The sequence below is a fragment of the Larus michahellis genome, chromosome 17 (assembly GCF_964199755.1).
Source record: "Larus michahellis chromosome 17, bLarMic1.1, whole genome shotgun sequence".
Taxonomy (NCBI): domain Eukaryota; kingdom Metazoa; phylum Chordata; class Aves; order Charadriiformes; family Laridae; genus Larus; species Larus michahellis.
The window spans coordinates 4,275,465-4,293,970 of NC_133912.1; the positions used below are offsets into that span (position 1 = coordinate 4,275,465).

The 18,506-nt window shown below is 41.8% G+C and overlaps 1 long non-coding RNA gene across 1 annotated transcript; it reads left to right on the plus strand.

Annotated features, from left to right (window-relative positions):
• The first annotated feature begins 619 nt into the window (after positions 1–619).
• LOC141732418 (uncharacterized) lies at positions 620–17,917 on the plus strand. The gene is made up of 3 exons (XR_012584092.1): positions 620–737; positions 9,178–9,301; positions 17,550–17,917. It is a non-coding gene; the product is annotated as an uncharacterized LOC141732418 (long non-coding RNA).
• The last annotated feature ends 589 nt before the right edge of the window (positions 17,918–18,506 follow it).

An 18,506-nucleotide genomic window follows, 5' to 3' on the forward strand; every position in this document is an offset into this window, starting at 1 on the left:
TAGCACCACAGCTACCAAAGGCCGCAGGTCTTTGATCATAGGAGACAGATCATATGATCACAAGATCACATGATCAATAAATAGATCATTGGAGGCCACAGGTCAGGTGCGTGCCCACCTCAGGCCTCCACGTCCCACCTCAGAGCCCAGCGCTCTTACCCGGATCCTGAGCAGCTCCTCCCGCCAACTCTGCGCCGTCACCCTGCCGGGAAAAAAACCTCCCTTGCTCCTCTCCTCAGGGTCGATGGCTTCTGACAGAAGAGGAAGGCTGAGGGGAGCCACTCTGCACCACAACGCCACGCGGCAGAAACACCCCCAAAACTGAAGGTGATTTTTCGGTTTAGTTTGGGTTTTTTTTTCCGAAGGCTTCACCTTGCCCTTTCCAACATGGTGCGGAACTGCTGCCCTGAGGGTGCCAGGAGAGGGGGCGGCCCGTGGGGAGAGCCATTTTCGGCCCATCAGCGCGCGGGGCCACCCAGCCCCGCCGGGCCCTACACACTCCGTCGCCACCGCTGGCGGCACGCGCTGCCCGCCGGCCCCGCGTGCCCCCTCGCCCCGCCCACTTGCCGCACGGCGCAGGCGCACACCCCGCCTCCGTCACGCGCAGCAGCGTGTCCGCCATGTTTAGAGCGGAAGATGGCGGCCTGTGAGGAAAGGGGGTGCGGGATCAGGCCGGGAGCTGAAAAAGCGGTCACTGGTGGTGGTAGGAGCACATGTGCCCTCGTGGGACGGTGCAGGTAGGCTGTCAGGCGCAGGTATTCTGGCAGGCGTTGGTTTTTTTACCTCAGCTAGGCGCTCTCCTTCCCTTTTGGCACCCTGGCCTAGCTCACACCTTTGTCCCTGAAATGGCTTCTCCTGGCTTGGGGGGGCCTCTCCCCTTCTAGGCTGCATCCCCCGGGGTGTCCGGGAAGCACTGGGGAAGTCAGGGTGCTGTGAGGATGCCCCACGGAGGGGGCACGCCAGAAGAGGGGGTGGATGGAGTTACCAATTGTGGTGCTATTTGTAATCAGCTGCACTCTGTCTGGTGAACAAATGGCATCTTATTTGCAAAGCTTTTGCTGTGTTCTCTCATTAGCATAAGTATTGTTTTCCATTATCTGTGGTAATTCACATTAAACTAATGCAAATTCATCTGTCATCTGAATGTATCTGAGTAAAGGGCAACTGTGAATTCAATTAGTGCCTATTTGCCCCTCTTCTGCTTAGCAACTGGAGGTGCATGGTTTCCTGTGGAAGTTGCCTGTTGGTGTGGCTTGAATCCTGCCAAACCTGGCTGTTGTGGACGCAGACTTGTATCTGTTTGCTACATCAAACTTGAAGTTTGGATGTCAATACTGATAGCATTAGTAATTCTGACTTCCAAGGTGGCTTGGCTTTTACTGTGACTCCTTGGCCTATGATAAGTGGTGTTTTTTATCCTTACCCTGACTTGATCGTTTTAAGAAGCCACGGTATGTCTAGTAGCTTGAAACTGATTGCTATTTAAGGTTAGTTTGGATGGTTAGAAGGGAAAATAGTAGTCCTAGTTCTCTCTGTAGACTACATTGAATATAAGAAATTGAGCTCTCTTGTCCACATGTTGTATGGACATCCAGTTTCATGTAACATTTTTGTAACTGCGGGAATCTAGTCCTGGAAAACAACCTTTTTTTTTTTTTTTTTTCCTCCTCAAAAGAATTCCCTCAGTTTTACACTATAGTTCTTTGTGCTTTACCCAGGACAGTTAAATTTGCTGGTAAGTTGTTACCATGGTTCTCTCAGTACTGTTGGCCTGCCAGTGTTGTGGAGGAGACCCCTTGTTCTTCCAGAAAGGGGAATTCAAATGCTGCATTTTGTTGAATGCTAGAGGATGTGCCTAGACAATAATTGCTGCTGAAATGCATTATCACGTCATACTGTGCTGTAGGGAGAAGGTGATGGCAGTGGAGTTGCCCGATACTTCCCCTTCTGGATGCTCTGAATTGGATGGGGTGGGAGCTGTAAGGGTAAACAAAAGAGTCCACAAAGTACTTTCTTTCACCACAACCACCCGGGCTATAATTCTCCAGGGTGCGTACTCTATAAATTCCCTTTCACTGCTGGCATGTTAATGGCACTTGGGGAGATGTCACTTCAAAACTAAAATGAGCGATGACACACCGAGCAGCAGAAGGTAAATGGCTTTTAACTGGATAACGTGTCAGTTAAAGGCTAAATTATTTCCCTGCTGTCACTTCCCTTTACTTTGCCGGCTTATGTTATTGGCCGTTACTGACAATGGCTGAGAGAAGTGATGCCCTTGGCCCTGGGACATGCTGATTACCTTTGTAGCTATCTGTTTATGGTGGAATAACAGGCAGATGGAGCTGAAATCAACTTCCATTCTTTTCTCTAGGATACACAGAAGTGACTTGTACAGCGAGATGCTCACTACTTATGCAGCAATATCTTTCACTAGCAATCAGGTGTTTGCGGTGTCTCCTAGACAGATTTGCCAGGAAATGGACCTTTCCTGAGCGTGGTGAGTGTTTCTGTTCCAGGGTCATTGTTTGGGCCTTCTAGCCCAAGAAGAAATATATAGGTCTAAATATAGGTCTGCATAGTTCTACTACTCTTGTGGGAGTAGTACTTTAGAGGCAAGATGTACGCTCACATATTCCTGTGGGACATGAGAATGGGAAAGGGACCCCTGACTTCTTGAGACTGGATGTTGGGGCTTATAGATGGTGATAATTGGAATCTGTTGTGCTAGGTGCTAAGATGTCTAAGGCAAAGGTAAATATTGCTGCTTTACAATTTTACTGGGAGGTTGAGGGGAAATTTATGTGTGCAAGTCTCAGTGAATTATATGGGTGAGTCATTACATGAAGGTAAGTGGTAAAAGCAGCATTAGATGCTATAAAACTGACTGAAACCAGAAAGTTAAAGAAATTCTGGAAATTAATATATTACTTATACACTGGTCTTAGTATTGAAAAAGCTATAGTTTCTCAGCAGGCTAATTGTTATTAAGTAGCATCAGAGTGGAAGAATTGATCTTTGGGTTATAAACCAGCAAAACCAGAACTTTGGCCTTTTATTGTGTGGGTCTGATTTGAAAGTTGCCCCTGCAGAAATAGCCCTGTGGTTCTGCTTACAGCATTGATACCAGGTGGACACAGTTTGTAGGAGATTATTTTCTCACTTCCAGATGTTTTGAGATCTGCAACTCAAACCAACCCTTTTCTAGATCATCATCCTTGGTAGTAAAGGTTCTGCAGGGCAAACTAGAGTTTTATCTATACTTCAAAGTTTTGTTGAGATTTAGGAGACTTCTTATTGTTCTCCTATATTTGAGCAAATTCTGAAGTGGCCATAAGTTAAAGGTACTAAACTCAGTTAGCGTTTTCGTCAAGCTTTAGTGGATCTTATTTGGAGTTAGACTAGGTAATGATGACTCTGCTCTTACCCAGTTTAGGACCTGAGTCTTCCATCCTTTCTTTTAAATGCCTTTATGGGAGGTAGATGAGAAAAAGCCCAGTGAAGGAGTATTGTCGTGTAGCAAAGAAACTTAAAATGCTTTGAGTGTTTCATGTGCCCATTGAGAACCAAAGATCCCTGAGCATCAGAGTCCAGCTTAGGAACCTGGATCAAACAGGAGGTATTCAGAGCTACTTCAAATGCTTGGAATGTGGCAGAAGTCTTTTAAGTTCATTAGCCAACACTTGGAAAACCAGATGGTTTCTTTGTAACAGAACCCTCAACATAACAGGAAAATGGAATGTGTTTCTCTTTTAGCTGGAGTAAAGAATCTTAAAAATGCTTTGCATGTGTGCTAAATAAATAAATTTAAAAATGAACCTTCTGGCCAATCATGGTTTAGCTACCCTGCAATTAAACAAATCCGCAAACTGGCAACGCATTTACATCTCATTAAGGGGAGGCAAATGCAGCAACTGCATGAAAATTTAGAAATTAGACACAATTACTATGTTGGCTGGAGGCAGGAGGGGGGAACATTATTGAGGGAGGTTTTTAAGAGAAGTTTGATGGTTTCTTAATTGGCTGCTGCCTCCCCAGTCCCACCCAGCTCTGCTGTTTAAATGAATTTTTCAAAAAAGAATCATTGATGCTCTGCCTATCTCTGCAGTACAGCATCCCTGAGGAGTTAATGAAGCAAGACCTGCAGAGGTCTGCCAGGGAGCCGCAAACCTCTAGGGCTCTCCCGTGGCATGGAACTGGGCAGGCCTCCCAGGCACCAGGGGACAAGCCTCTGCTGGCACTTTTCATGGGGTTTGCAGAGATGTGGCTCAGACACACTGACCCTTTTGGCTCTTGCTGTGCTCTGCAGCTGCATCCATTCACATGATCAGTTGTTTTGAAGGGCTGATATTCTTAGAATTGTAGTGCAGCACTCATCAAAGGTAGGGGGTGCCTTTCCATTCACTTTAATGGCTGGAGTATTTGGCTGATACCAGTGGTGATGTCTGCTAGTACAGAGGTATTTATTGTCTTTGTACAGCATCCTTCCTCTTTCCTTGTCTCCAGCAGTTGCCTAGTTCTGCTGTGTATTTCTTAAGAGGTGCCAAGTTCCTTCCTCCTGAGGTGGCCGTATTTCTTGGGAACTGATATAGTGTGTGTGCGTGCATGGTTTCTTGAATAGGTGCATGCATTAATAACACAAATAACAAATGCTAAGTTGTAATTATGCACAATAACTGGGAATAAGGACCATCTCGGGCATCACTTCTGGGAGCAGGATCTAGGCTTTCCTGGGGAGTGTCTAGACCACTGGATTCAGGGCCCTTTCCACAATAATACTAATTAGCCATAAGACTGGTGGTAGGATGCCCACTGGAAGGTAGAAAGTTTTAGAAAATAAAACCACAAGGATTTTCAAAAGGAACAGTGAGGCAGAAGGGATGTTCTTTTGGTTTTGGGTTTTGTTGGTTGTTTTTTTTAACCTTCTTGCACTGAGGCAGGGATGGGTCTGTCCATGGGTGGTACTCTACGCTGTGGCTGTATTTCTGCAAAGCTTGAAAAGCACCAGTGATGCTGTTCCAGATCAGTGCAAATGAAAGGTTGCTGTAAATAAGTTCAGCCCACTCAAGGGAATTGCAAAGGGGTGAGGAATGAAAAAGTCTGTTACTGCCAATCACCAAGTCCACCTTGTCCGCTTGTTTAATAGCCCTATTAAATATAGCAAGTGTAAATCTTACAAATTGCCTTGAAAAGGATTCAGCTACTTCCAAAATGAAAGCATATATTTTGGATATATGACTTGTGCTTCAGATCCATAAATAAGAAGCTAGTATGTCTTGAAGTTACAGGTAAATGCTACTTAGGTATTTCTTTGTAGTTTTGGAAGATGTGAGGTCTGTGCCTTTCCTTTCTGAAACATATAGTCCCTTAGCACAGTTTTCTACGTGGCTTCAGCAGCAAAATCCAAGTTGGCACAACTGAAACAAGTTAATCGGGGAATGAATAGAAAGTCCTACAGGCTGGCTCATACCCCGCATACCAATTGATACAGTTTGTCTGGTGCAGGGGAAGACAAAGAAAGAAAGGTTTTTCCACATGTCCTCAGTTGATCCCTTGAAAAAATGGAAGCAGTGCAAATGTAAAAATAAAAATTAAAAAAAAATTTGTAACTTTGTTTAAATTGGAAGCTTTTAAAAAATATCACCAGTGAGGTTCAATGGACGGTAAGCAGCTTAAAGTTTGTGTTATCAACATTAATATGCAACTTGCACTATGCTTGTGTTTTTTTCCCCTCAGTATTTCTTCGAGTATCTTGTTGGTTGGGTTTTTTCCCTTGAAAGTACTTTGAAATGTGCAAGCTCTGTGATAGCTGAAGTATCTCTGATCCATTAGATCTGTCATTTTGCTGGGCACTGTGACACTGAGGAGAAGCTTTATCATTAACATAAGAATCGATGAATGGTGTTGAACTGGTGAATTGATAAGGAATTAATGACATTGTGTCGAGGGACTACTGATGAAGGGTGTAGGGGTCTATAGGGAATTTATATGTTCTGCAGTAGTATTGCAGGGGCCTGTATGTGCAGCCGTGAACAAGTTCAGAGTTGAAGACAGTTACCGTGGCATAAATCATCAAACTGTCATTGAGTTCAGTAGTATTTTACTTCTGAAGTATGCATAGCCTTGATATGAATAACTGATGTAGGTGCGGTGTGTGGTTAAACTATGCTTTGGCTGAAATGTAGGTGTCATTTAGAGGGCTATAAAAGCTCTCTGAAACCCGCCTTTTACGATCCCTGCCGTATTGCTCTGTAGCTCTTTTCCATGCAGCACACAGCAGAGGAAAGGCATACAACTGACCAGAAAAGCACCCTGGTCTGACACCACTGTAGTCTGTATCCCAGCCAACTACCCTAGTGCCTTTCTGCCTTCTTAAAGATGATCTGTAAGGTCCCTTCCAACTCCAAGCATTCTATGTAAAAATGGGACATTGCTTGTTCGTAAGGTTACTAGGAAGGGTTAATACAGATAATGCTTCAGAATGTGGCTTCTGCTTTTGGCGGCTGATGGGGTTTTATTTTAATTTTTATTATGAAGATGTCTTGCTTAGGCAATGAGAAGTGTGCTCCAGCTGTTCCCATCTTGCCAATTCATACTGCTCTTTCCTGAACATGGATCACAAGGATCTTGGGAATAATTCATACAAATGTCTCTTAGCTTACCCAAGAGAGAAGCAATTTTAGCTGGGACAGAATACAATCCATTTTACCCTGGTGTTGAATACAAGGAAGGCTAGCTGCCATTACTCTGATTTTCTTTTTTTTTGCAAATACTCAAATACTACAGTGATGTGTGGAAAGATGACATTGAAAGATAGATGTAAGGATATAAGTCAAAACCTCAGGTGTAGTGGCATGCGGACTCCGTGGAAACTGCTTGAAGCTGTCATTCCCTAATGGGGCAAACCAAGAGTTTCACATAAGCAAATCTGAGCAACTCTAAGAATGAGATCAGGTTTTAGTCTTTCTGTTTCAGATGTCACAGTACAACTGGATTATAAACCCTGAGCTCATGCTTTTGGCAGCAATTGATATTGCTGAAAGTGTCATATATCTAAACAAGTTGGAATGGGAGCGTTTTCTTGGTCTTTTCTGAGCACTCCAGTGCCTTGCTCTTAGGAAGAAAGCAGCAGTTGTCTCCTTGCCACCTTATTTTTTTGTGTAGTGAAACAAATGTTATGAAATGGATACAAGTAGGTGTAATTCTCTTGTGGATTCCATCTTTTACTTACTTGCAATAATTGCCTGACTGTGCCAGCATTAGATCTGGAAATCCTGCTGTGCCGGGTGCAGTTTATGAAGAGTGGGGGAGGAATTGCGAGAACAAATTAAAACTAATCTCATCTCCTAAAATATTTGATTACACAAACCCAATTTATTATGCAGAGCTGCCCTTTTAAACACGTGCAAGCTGGTAAGGCAAGCAGGGTTGTACAAAAAGAAAAGAATAAGCACAACAAAACAACAACCCAAGATTTGTTCTACAGGAAAACAACTATCTTCTGTTAATCTACTGTAGTAATAGCTCAGAAGTCTGCCCTAACCTTGCTGTCAGTTAGTATGCTTAGTATACTCAGGGGAAAGGATTCCCTTCTAAACTGGAGTCCTTGCAGTGTGCTCTGTGGTATCTTGTGACTGAGGAATCTCTGACGTTACCACTTTCCCATACCTCAGATGGAGTGGCAAGTTGCCAAAGTGTTTGGACTGGAGTTTAGATAGCTTTCCACAGCGAGTAACCAAGAGCCTGTAGTTCTGGAGTGGGTGAGTTTCTCCCTAAGATGTAAAGAACACAGATAAATTGTCCACGCGGTGTTTATCTGCTGGTTGTTCACCCAAGCCTCTAATTTGTGTGTCTCAGGATGAAAGAGCTATTTCGAAGCGTTTCTGTTGTAAAACTAGTCATTGCCGTATGCCTTGTTTTAACTGAGCTTGGAGCTTTGATGCCTTGGGTAACCCAGAAGCAAAGATTCACTGAAGGCTGTGATCTGTGATTCTGTATGTTTCCCTCCCAAATACTGCTTTATTCTGTAAGGAAACGAGGTTTCTCCAAAGATGGTTTCAAATGAGTAGAGGTTATTTATGCTTCCTTTTGTCTCCCTCTCGGTTTGAGCAGAGGTGAGAGGTTCTGTTTGGTAAGTGGTCCAGTAGCTGCTGTGGAACAATGGGGAAGTAAATTCCATGCTGGAATTCAGCAGCCCCTCCAATCAATGTGCTTTCCAATTAATTTCTCTGTGTAAGCAGGACTTCTGAAAACAGTGTGCTGCTGTTAGCTCTGGCTTTAATTTATTTTGAAAAATGCGTAATTATCAAGCTGTGAGCAAATTGCCATTCCTTTCACCTGGCTCCTTTCAGAACTCATTCGCATTCAGAGGAGCCATTGATTAATGAACAGAGCAACAGAGGACAAGGATGATCCAATGCAGCCACAGGCTATGAGCTGCATACAGCAGAAGTAGTGCTTCAGGAGAACATATATTAGGGCCTGTGTTGCAAATCACAAGATGAGGCAATGCAACCCCTCATTGTGGTAAAAGACAAGAATCAGGTCTTAGGAGATGCACTTCTTTTCCATTCCCACGCTTAGGCAGTGCACAAGCAAAAGTGAGGCTGCTCCTTAGACCCTACACGTGCTGTGATTATGTGTTAAGTGGTCCTAGCACATGACCAAATGCAGATGACAAGCCCATGTTAAATTTTAATTTTCTTAAGGGAGGAAAACATTAAAACCCAACAGTTCTTATGTGGCAAGGACGTTCTGTGCTACAGTGCAGCAATGAATGGGATAGTTGTAGCTTCTACATTCAAAAAAACCAAAGACTTCTTCCTCAGGCATGCTTCTGTAGAGCCCTTTTTAGTGTCCCCTTTTTTCTTGGCTGTGCCTCTTCCGCACTTGTGGAACAAAGAGGAGCTGTCTGGTAGTCTTCTGTGTTGCTATGTATATTGATGTTCTGTGTCAGCCTAAGTGACATAGGTGTACCTGTGAGGCTCATTCTGTATTCCTGCTTCTAGAGGTTTATATGTGGCTGTTGTGCAACTTCCTTTGGTCTCATAAAGTTAGGTTCAGAGGCAGCTGTGTAAGGGACACTGAGCTGGTGGATTTTGTTCCTCTTCAATATGAAAACTACACATCTTTCACTTCCATTAAGTTTTCAGTGACTCTCTCAATCTTTTCTTCCAGCTTCCATCCCTGACCTTATTAGAATGACAGTCAGAATGCCATTGGGTGTCATCTGCACATCAGCTAGCAGATGTGAATTTGCAAGAGTGGAGATGGACAAAAGTGTGTTTCTTCTGGAGTGCAGGTTAGTATCACTTAAACATTGATACAAGCTACTGATCGAGTACAAGTCAGCAGCCATGTTATATCCCTTCTGCCTTGTCCTCTTCACCCTTGATCATCTCGGGTGTCACTCACTGTAGGTTTGCACAGATCCTTTTCTAGCAAAGAGAAGTTTAGACCTGTGTGTTTATGTGGTGCCGTGTGCCGTCCCTAAAGGAGCAGTAGTTGCAATGGTGATTTGATGTGATGTGAAAATACCTAACTGCTGGAAGACAGGCAGTCCTCCAGATCTTTCTTTTAGAGCTCACTGAACAGCTATCTGTTACTGGTAAGTTCAGAGCACTATTAAGCCAGGCTGGACTGAAGTTGTTTAATATGGAGGGGAAAAAAAATCATATGTGCATCTTTACCTAGTCCCCTATGCCTATATTTTTCCTTTGTTTTGGCATTGTTCATTTGTTCGGGGCAGAGCAAATGTGTTTTCGTTATGGGTTGTGGTTCTTTTTAACTTCCCTGGGCTAAACTGTAGAAGCACTGAGAACGCAAAGCTTTTAGTAAGCCTTCGCCAGAATTTGGGGCTTTGCAGGATTGGACTATGATCCTTCTTACTTGTTGGAGACTTTATGGCTTCCTGTTTCTGCAAGAGTTAAGAACTGTGTGTTAATATAAACAGGTTCTGACTTAATAGCCCTCTAGGCTGAGCAAGCTGTAAGCTGACACCATGAGAAGTAGGATATCAGCTTCAAAAAGGGGAGGGATACTTTATTGAGTTTGCAGTGAAAAAGAAAAAAGAAAAGCCTAGCGTCTGAGACTGGCAGTTTCTTAGAACCCTGCTACAATCCATTTAACAAATTGTTTCTTCTGTATCTTCACCCTAGTTGTTATTATTATGCCTGTTATCTGATGGTTATTTAATCTATATTTTGTAATTACTTCCATTCTGTCTTTCACTCCAACATACATTCATTTTCTTGTTGCACTAATGCAGTGACCTACATTATCCAAGCTGTAGAAGTCAATTATGCTGCCTGTGATTTTTCAAGTGGCGTTTAGCAAATAGGTTTGTGCATTATCCGCCCGTTACCTGGTTTCTGTCAGGAGCCAGTTTTTCTCAGGCACCTCTTAAAAGCATCTCTGGATATACAACTGCTCTTCTAGATTTGGGTGCAAATTGCACTGTTGCAGTGCTGAGGAGGAATAGAGAATGTCCTGCTGTCTCATATTGGCAATAAGGAACATACATTGTACTTTGGAAGCGAAGCATTGCATCAGTTGTCTGTTTCTCACTGTGAATTGGGAATATATTGTTCCAACCTACTGTATTGTGTTCTGTGCAGGTTTCACACTGTACTTGAGTGTGTGGATTTTGCATCTCTGACGTTTAATATCAGGCTTTAATTTAAAAACATGTTTGTGATTTTTGATAGGTAAAGAGGTATCACCGTTAACAAACGGATTGTAAAATCATCTGTACCTAACAGACGAAGAGTTCCCAAGGGGCGAGTGGGTGGGGAGGGTTGTTTGTTTTTTAATCAAGCTTCACTCATCAATGCCTGAAGCTTCTGTGCATATAGATCTTCACCCTCCATGCATTTCTCTGGCTTCCTGTTACAATATTGAGATGTGAGCACATTACAGATGAAGTTTAGAGCCCATGTTAACAAGCTCTCCAGGCCTGTGCTAATTTTGTAGTAGAAGAAAAGGAGGTATCAGAGGGAATTTGTTAGATAGAGGTGCAATCATTCTAAAACTCTTGGCTCTTCCCTAGTACGAAGGCTGATTGCTTTATTACTTCAAATCACAAGATGGCTTACAGCAGTAGCCCTGTAGCATCACTTGTCAAAGGACCCGTAAGCTGTTTGACATATTCATGCGCACACACGTCCTGATTTAGATATGCAGGTATTGTGTATGCCCGTCACATACACACTCAGACGTGCATATGTATGCACGCATTCTCCTAGGGACATGTTTTCACAGGGGCAAGACATGCAAAGATGAAGTTTTAAACTTGTGCACAAATACTTACTCAAATGGGTGTGCTGTACTTTAAAACAAATATGCATCAGGCAGACATTGATGTATATGTTCGTTGACTGTCATACTCAAGAGATGTACATTGGTCTTCAAGCATTTGCTGACAGTAGGTATAGACATGTATAGTCATGTGGTGTCCACTAAACACTGACACGCATTTGTGCTTTTGGGCAGACATGAACGCAGGCGAAAGGCTAACATACTGTCACCTTGCCTGGAGTTACCAGAACAAAACTGGCATTTAACAATTGGCTTTGAGGTTGATTGCAGGAAGGTGTTTTTATCACTACCATGTGATATTAGTGTTTCGTCACAGTTTGTGACGGTTGGATTACTGTGGGATAAGCCTCATCTGGGACACAGGACTGGCTGTGCCTGCATTCTCTTTTCATTAGATTCCATTGTGGCATTCTTAACTCCTCCACTATGGTTGCTGTGTTTGTTACGGCACCTTTACCATGAGCTGTATACGTGTGCAGTTTATTCTGCCTCTCAATAATAAGCTTCAGGCTGCAAATACTATCGTTCTTGGGATGGTGCTTATCATGGATTGCTTTTTTATAGTTAAATGTGGAAAACTTCTTGGGAGAATTTGTCCTTTCCCCATTGTTGGTTTTTTTTTTTTTCCCCTTACCTCCTTATACATTGTCTGTGCAGAAAGTTTAAAGTTGAAGAAGTGGTTTCCTGAAAGCAGTGCGGCTCATCAAGGACTTGTAGTGAGGTTTTTGTTTTAAATGAGGGAAATGTGTGGCTTTTTTTTCCTCAGGCATTTAGGTATGGAGCTAGTTGTCAGCATGCTGCTGGAATTTCCAATACTGAGAGCCCAGCCTAAGTACCAACTGATTTAGCTTCCCTTTTTCCCCCCCTTACAATGCCTTCTGTTAAAAGCAGCTGTTATTCCTTCATTAAAGATAGAGAATTAAGGCAGAGAAAAATTAAATTACTTGCCCAAGGTCACTAGCAGAAGTAGGAACAGAATGGAGGTCTTGCAATTCTAAGCTCAGTGCTTTAATTGCAAGCTCAGATCTAAAGGTTAACATTTGTGTGTTATTTTTTTTTTTTTTGGCGGGGTGGTGGTGTCTGAGGTTCTTGGTGGAGCATTCTGGGTGGATTGTGAGCTAGTTTGCATCTGGCTCCATTTTGATACCTGTTTTTTTCATTATAGCAGTTTCTAGAGTGGTTTGGAAACACAATTATTTTAGGAAGTTACGAATTAATATAAGAATAACCAGAAGGACCCCATGAAATCATGAATATAGCTGGGGAGTAAAAATAAATAAGTACATTTTAGCATCATTTTTGAGCTTGTGTTCTCTCTTGTAACTCTTGTCAGGGCATGAATGTGTGCCTGGGGCTGGCTAGCTGCAGACAACAAGGAGGAAGGTTTAATAGCTCGTCTGTAAATGTGAGAGTGTCTTGTCACTGGGTTTCCACAGATTGGTTTGGATGACTGTAAATGTCTGAATTCTAATATGTGCTCACTGGGAGGTGTTTAGCAATCAGTATCCTTAGTGCTGTAAGCCCAGCTGGGAAGACAAACCTGCATAGGAGCTAATGCTACAGAAAAAAGATCTCTATTTCAAGAACCATAACAGCAAATTTGATTTCCACTAGCCTAGTGTTTATAGATTGGTATTCTCTCCTCAACAGGAAGCCAATCTGAGCTTTCACAGGGCTCCTGCTGGAAGAAATCAAATAGCAAATTCATGCAAGGTTTGCAGTAGCAAAAGGGCAGGTAAGGATGTAACTGGTTGTGCTAGTGGGAGGTGAGAGAAATAAGAGATATGGGAGAATGGCTCAGCAGGGGAGGAGGAACAAGTTGCTGTCAGCCTCACTGCACTTTTACGAACTCATGGAAAATGCTGCGGTCTACTCTGAGTCACCTTACCTGAACCAGGTGGTCTTTGTTTGATGGAGAGTGGTCTTTTTGCCTGCTGTCTAGGGAAGATAAGGGAAAGACAAAGCTGGAGTGCTTGAAGAAGTTACGTTCGTGAAATCATTGTTTCGGCATTCCCCAGTACAGAGACGAGCTAATTCTACCCAAAGTGAAAGTTTTTACCAAAATAGTTCCCTGCATATTTTTATTGACTTGAGAATGGGGAAGAGTTGACTTTGATGTTGACTTTTCTTGCTACTCATTCACTGGAGCTGGCTGCCAAAGGAAACTAGGATACACAGAAGGATGATAGGCAGCCAAGTCTTATCTCAGCAATGGCAGCCAGGTTGCTTTCGTAGAGTGTTCTGGAAAAGCAGGACATATGTCCATTACCCCGCTGTGGACAAAGCAGATATTCCCACCCATGTGTAGATTCCCAGTAAGGCAAGCCATTGTTATCGAGAACTAAATCCTTTGACGCCCTTTAACAGATGCAGGGACTTTTCTTATAATAGGACTTGAACGTGGCCAGAGGCACGTATGCAATTATGAAACTCTTTGCAAATGCTGCAAGCTGATTTTGAGTACTAGTTAAATGAACATTTTCAAACCAAACCTGAGGGAAGCATACTTATCACAAGATATTTGGTACTTTATACTAAGACTCTTTCTTTTTACTTAAGATTAATTTTTCCGGGGCGCAGGGGGGAGATGCTCACTGGCCCAACAGAATAATTACATATTTCCTCCAAATCCTCCTGTATAAAAGGAAGGGAAAAATAGGTATGTTGTACTAGGAAAAAGATGCATGCTTATAACAGATGAGAACTGTACTTCACAGAAAATGGCCCTTTGACAATGTATCTTTGTGAAAATGACGTCTTTGACTGCAAATCTTTTGTGCTTTTTGTTCTGAAACTGCAACCTTGAAAAAATGTAATCAAAACTTGCTTATTGGATAAAAGGCATTCAGTGAAGTGGGGGTGGGTGGTGGAAATCAAGGAAAAAATTAAGTACTTTAGTGCTGGGGGAGGGCAGAAGGGTGAATGGATTGCTGCTCCTGTAGGAGTTACTGAATAAATAAATCATTAAGAGTACTAAGACTGTTTCCTCAGAACTACCATGACCTTTACTAGTGTATCTTGATCCGGTTGCTGTAACTGATACCATAGGGAGCAGTTTGGCTTGCTGCAAAGCTGTTTGCCTACGGGGTGACTAAGCACTGGGCATTTTCAGTCTGGTCTTGCTGGATAGGTGTGCATTTATACTTTTATGCGTATTGTTAAACTAGTATTATATATATATAATAGTACTTAGTGTTGTAATAAGTGCTATACAGAAAGTGTAGCAGATGTGGGACTGAGGCCCAGGAAGACTTAAACACAATGCCTCTTTTTGTGCTGTTACTTGAAAAATCCAACATTTTACCTATCTGTCCTGAGACTGGGGCAGATGGTTAACTACAAGACTGCATTCTTTATGTAGTGTTATATCAATACTATGTTATTGTTGCGTTATTCATCTGTTTCTTTGGTGAGCTGTAAATTGCACTGGCCACCTTCCCTCCTCTCAGAGGCTGGTGTTCCCTGTTTTCTCATGTATTAATCTTATCTACATGAAAAGAAGCGTCTTCAGCTGTCACTTGTGGAACTGAAAGCTGGAAAGAAACTCCATGGTATTCTGCAGTATTCTGGGTATTCTGATGATACCTGTCACTTAATTGCTCAAAAATTTGACTAGAATTCCTTGTCTGGTTAACATAGCATTGGTACGCTTTTAGCTTGTTTGAAAGCTGGTGAGGTGACTTGGCAGAGCAGAGGAGGAGTTGCTTTCAGCAAGGTCATCTTTGGAAGGAGTACTGAGCAAATAAGATCTAGGAATAATGAGACATCGAATTGTCTTCCAAATTGCTTCCTCCATCTAAGCAAAAACAGAGCTAACAAAGAACTTCCAAAATAAGTATTAATGCTACTCTTAGGTTTTCTGGAGGTAAAGATTAACATTGTCTTTCTTTTATAAGCAGTCACTCTTCTACAGACTCTCAGAAGTCTGGATGGTAAGTAAAGTTGATGGAAGACGTGATAGATTTGGCTCTCAATTCATGTGATGCTCGGAAGTACCCTGTGGACCTTTGTACTGGATGGGGACAGAATTTCAGGGGATTTGCTCTCGTGTAGCCAGTAATAAAGCAACAGCCTCGCTTCTGATTATTGAGATTCTGTTTGGCAAGAGTGAGTATATTTATACAAAAGGTGCCATCAAAACATTGTTACCATTTGAAATCAATACGGTTTGGAGCTTGTTTTTTAGTAATAATAAAAGAATAATTACGTGGACCTTTATTTTGGAAGAAAAAAAAGCCACAAAAAACCTTCCATTACAAAAGCTAAATGAGATAAATAACCGCTGACAGAGCAAGAAGGCGATCTCACTAAATTGAATCCAGTCAATTTTAACATTCACCAGCGCTAGAGGCAATTTTAGATAGAGTGTAAACGTAATGGAAAAAACATATTCCTGAAGCTGACTTACAGAACTCTGTATTTGGACCTTTAATGATGATAAATCAGTGATCTAGAAAATAAAATCCCTTTCCTATTAACCAGATGGGCACACAAATTCTTCTCAGGCTTTGAGATGTAGGCACCCAAAACTTTCAATTAAGGTTTCACATCCCACTACCTTATAATTATAAGTAATTAAATTGGAACATAGTGCAGACACACATATATAAACTATCTTTCTCTTGCTTTTTCTCTCTATAAAATAATGTCTGTCTGCTGATTGATACAATTCTTTAACTCAGCTGAGAGATTCTCTGGTAACATCATAAGAGATGCACTGAAGCAGAACTCAAATTGAATTACAACCTTTGTATTGAGTCAAAGAGTAAAGTTATGATTATGAGGTCCTGCCTCTGCTGTTTCTTCCTTCTGAGCTCAACTTTCACAGGCTTTTTTTGTGCCCTGATGAGGCTGCTTATCTCTAGTACCATCTGGTGCAAGTGTCCTGCTAGCTGCCTGGCAGGGAGGGAGGAAGGACTTGGGGGAGCTTGGGATGAGTGGAAATTCTCCTGAGTGACTTCACTGCTGTAGCATTCAATGAGGTTACAGTAATCCAAACTTCATGCCAGCTTTGGGAAAAAATAGCTTCCATTTAGTTGTGTATTGCTAGGCTGGGTACAGGGTAATGGCTGAGAGGTGGCAGTAGGATCCTGATTTTGCTTTAGAAGTATCAGCATCTTGGAAAAACAAGTGGCAACTGAACAGCTTAATGCTGTGTAGCTAGACTTGCCCACCGGCCCATTAGGAGAATTAGTGGATTTAAATGTTTTTGGTTTCTCAAACATACTAATTTGAAAAATGCCAACATTTTCCAAAGGCGTAAATGCTGTGTGTACTACACATATGTAACATTGAGTGTTTTAATCTGACAATTGCAAAGGATTCTCCATGTATCTAGAATGGAACCAGCTGACCCACCTAAAGGATTTTGGCGATGCTGAAGTAAAAGACATAAGTCAATTTCTGTGAAAACATGAGAAAGTTTTGCAAGGTGCACTGGTTTTACATGGCATCTCATGATGGTTTACCTAAAATGCAGTGATTATTCCCTGGGCATTTCAGTACTGCTGTGCTTAATGCAGTGGGCAAGATATTTGCTCCTGGAAAATGTTTATTCTGGATGACCTGTGTGTACATAACCAGACAACGGAGAACACGCAAAGAAGGCACAGCTACAGAAATTGTGGTTCCAGTAGGCCGGAGTTGTTGAGGTCTTGGCTTAAACATTAAGAGAAAAATAGCAGGGGAAATGGGAACTTGAGGTGATCGAAGAATGTCAAAATTCTCTGGAAATAAGAGGGACAACACTGTCTTTTAGACATTCCTTTCTTTTCTGCTTTGTAGTACACTTAAGCTTCCGCATGTTTGATGATATGAATGATTAAAGTAGGGTACAAACTCGTGTTTCATAATAGTGACTGTCATAACTTTTCCTGTGTGTAATGACAGTGGGATTACGTTCTAGTTTTGTTTTCAAATATGTAAATAATGCTTATCCTTATGACTAGAAGGTTAACTTCATGACAACATAACAGCCTTGGATATTATTCTTAAGGAAGTGCTATTAAACTCTAGATATTTAACTACATCATATTTATGTTGTAACTATTCCTACTTTGCTCGATGCATTTCCTGTTACATAAATTAGTGGCAATTTCAAAAAAGCTAAAACAAATGCATTGTATACTGTAATTGTTGGGTAATTACAGTGTAATTATATGGTTATGAAATATGGTCCAGTATAACTTTTTTTCTTGTTTTGGCTTTTTTTTTTTCTCTCCACTGCCCACAAGGTTCCTGAACAGACTTCAAGACCATGCCATACTCTTTTAAGGCAGAGGGCCTTTGAATACCAGAAGTGTTGAATCATGGCTTCCTCTGGATTAATCATCATGGTTAATTGACTTCAGCACTCAAGAGATCATAGATCTGATGAAAGCTTTTCAGGGCCTGGGGCTTTGGTGGCTTTTGCTTTCTAATGAAATGCTGTCATCTTCCTTCTGTCACAACACTTGCTGCACATTTTCACTGATATTTACCTGTTTATAAGAATTCTATGGGGATTTTATTATCTGTGTCTCGTGACCCTCTGTCACGTTTGACCAAGTTGTCTGAAATCTATTTGGAGACTCAAAGATGTGGATTAAGACATAAAACCACAGTAAAAGCTTAATTGTTGTTTTCATGGGAAACAAGGCTAAAAATGTGTGTTCTTTAAATAAAGCCGTAGGCACAAGAGTCTATTTATACTGATTTTTATTACCTGTTCTAAAACTTTATTTTAGTGCAACTTCAGGGGGAAAAAAAAAAGTTCTAATCTGATCCTGTACCAATTAGGCTAATGGAATTACTAATGAAGTAAAAATATTTGCTTTAGTCCGTGTGCTCAGAGGCATGTTTACAGGTATACACTTGTTCTCTTTCTTTAAATTGGGTTCTGTAGGTGCTTGACAGAATTTCAATATGAAATACTTTGTCTCCCCCAGATATTTCTTTACCATAAAACACTGTCCTGTGAAACCTTCACAGTGCCTCTTTAAACAGCTTTTTTCTTTCTTCTCTTCATCATTGGACAGAATGTTCCTTTTTATGTGCCCCGCAGTGTTCAGAACCTGCTGGAGAACTATTTCTGTGCATCTTGCAGACTGTAACTGCTGTGAATATGGAAGGAACTCCCTGTGTGCCTCCCAGATGCCTTAACTAAAGGGACAGGCCTCCCTTTATTCTGGAAGCCTGGCTTTGGTAGGCAT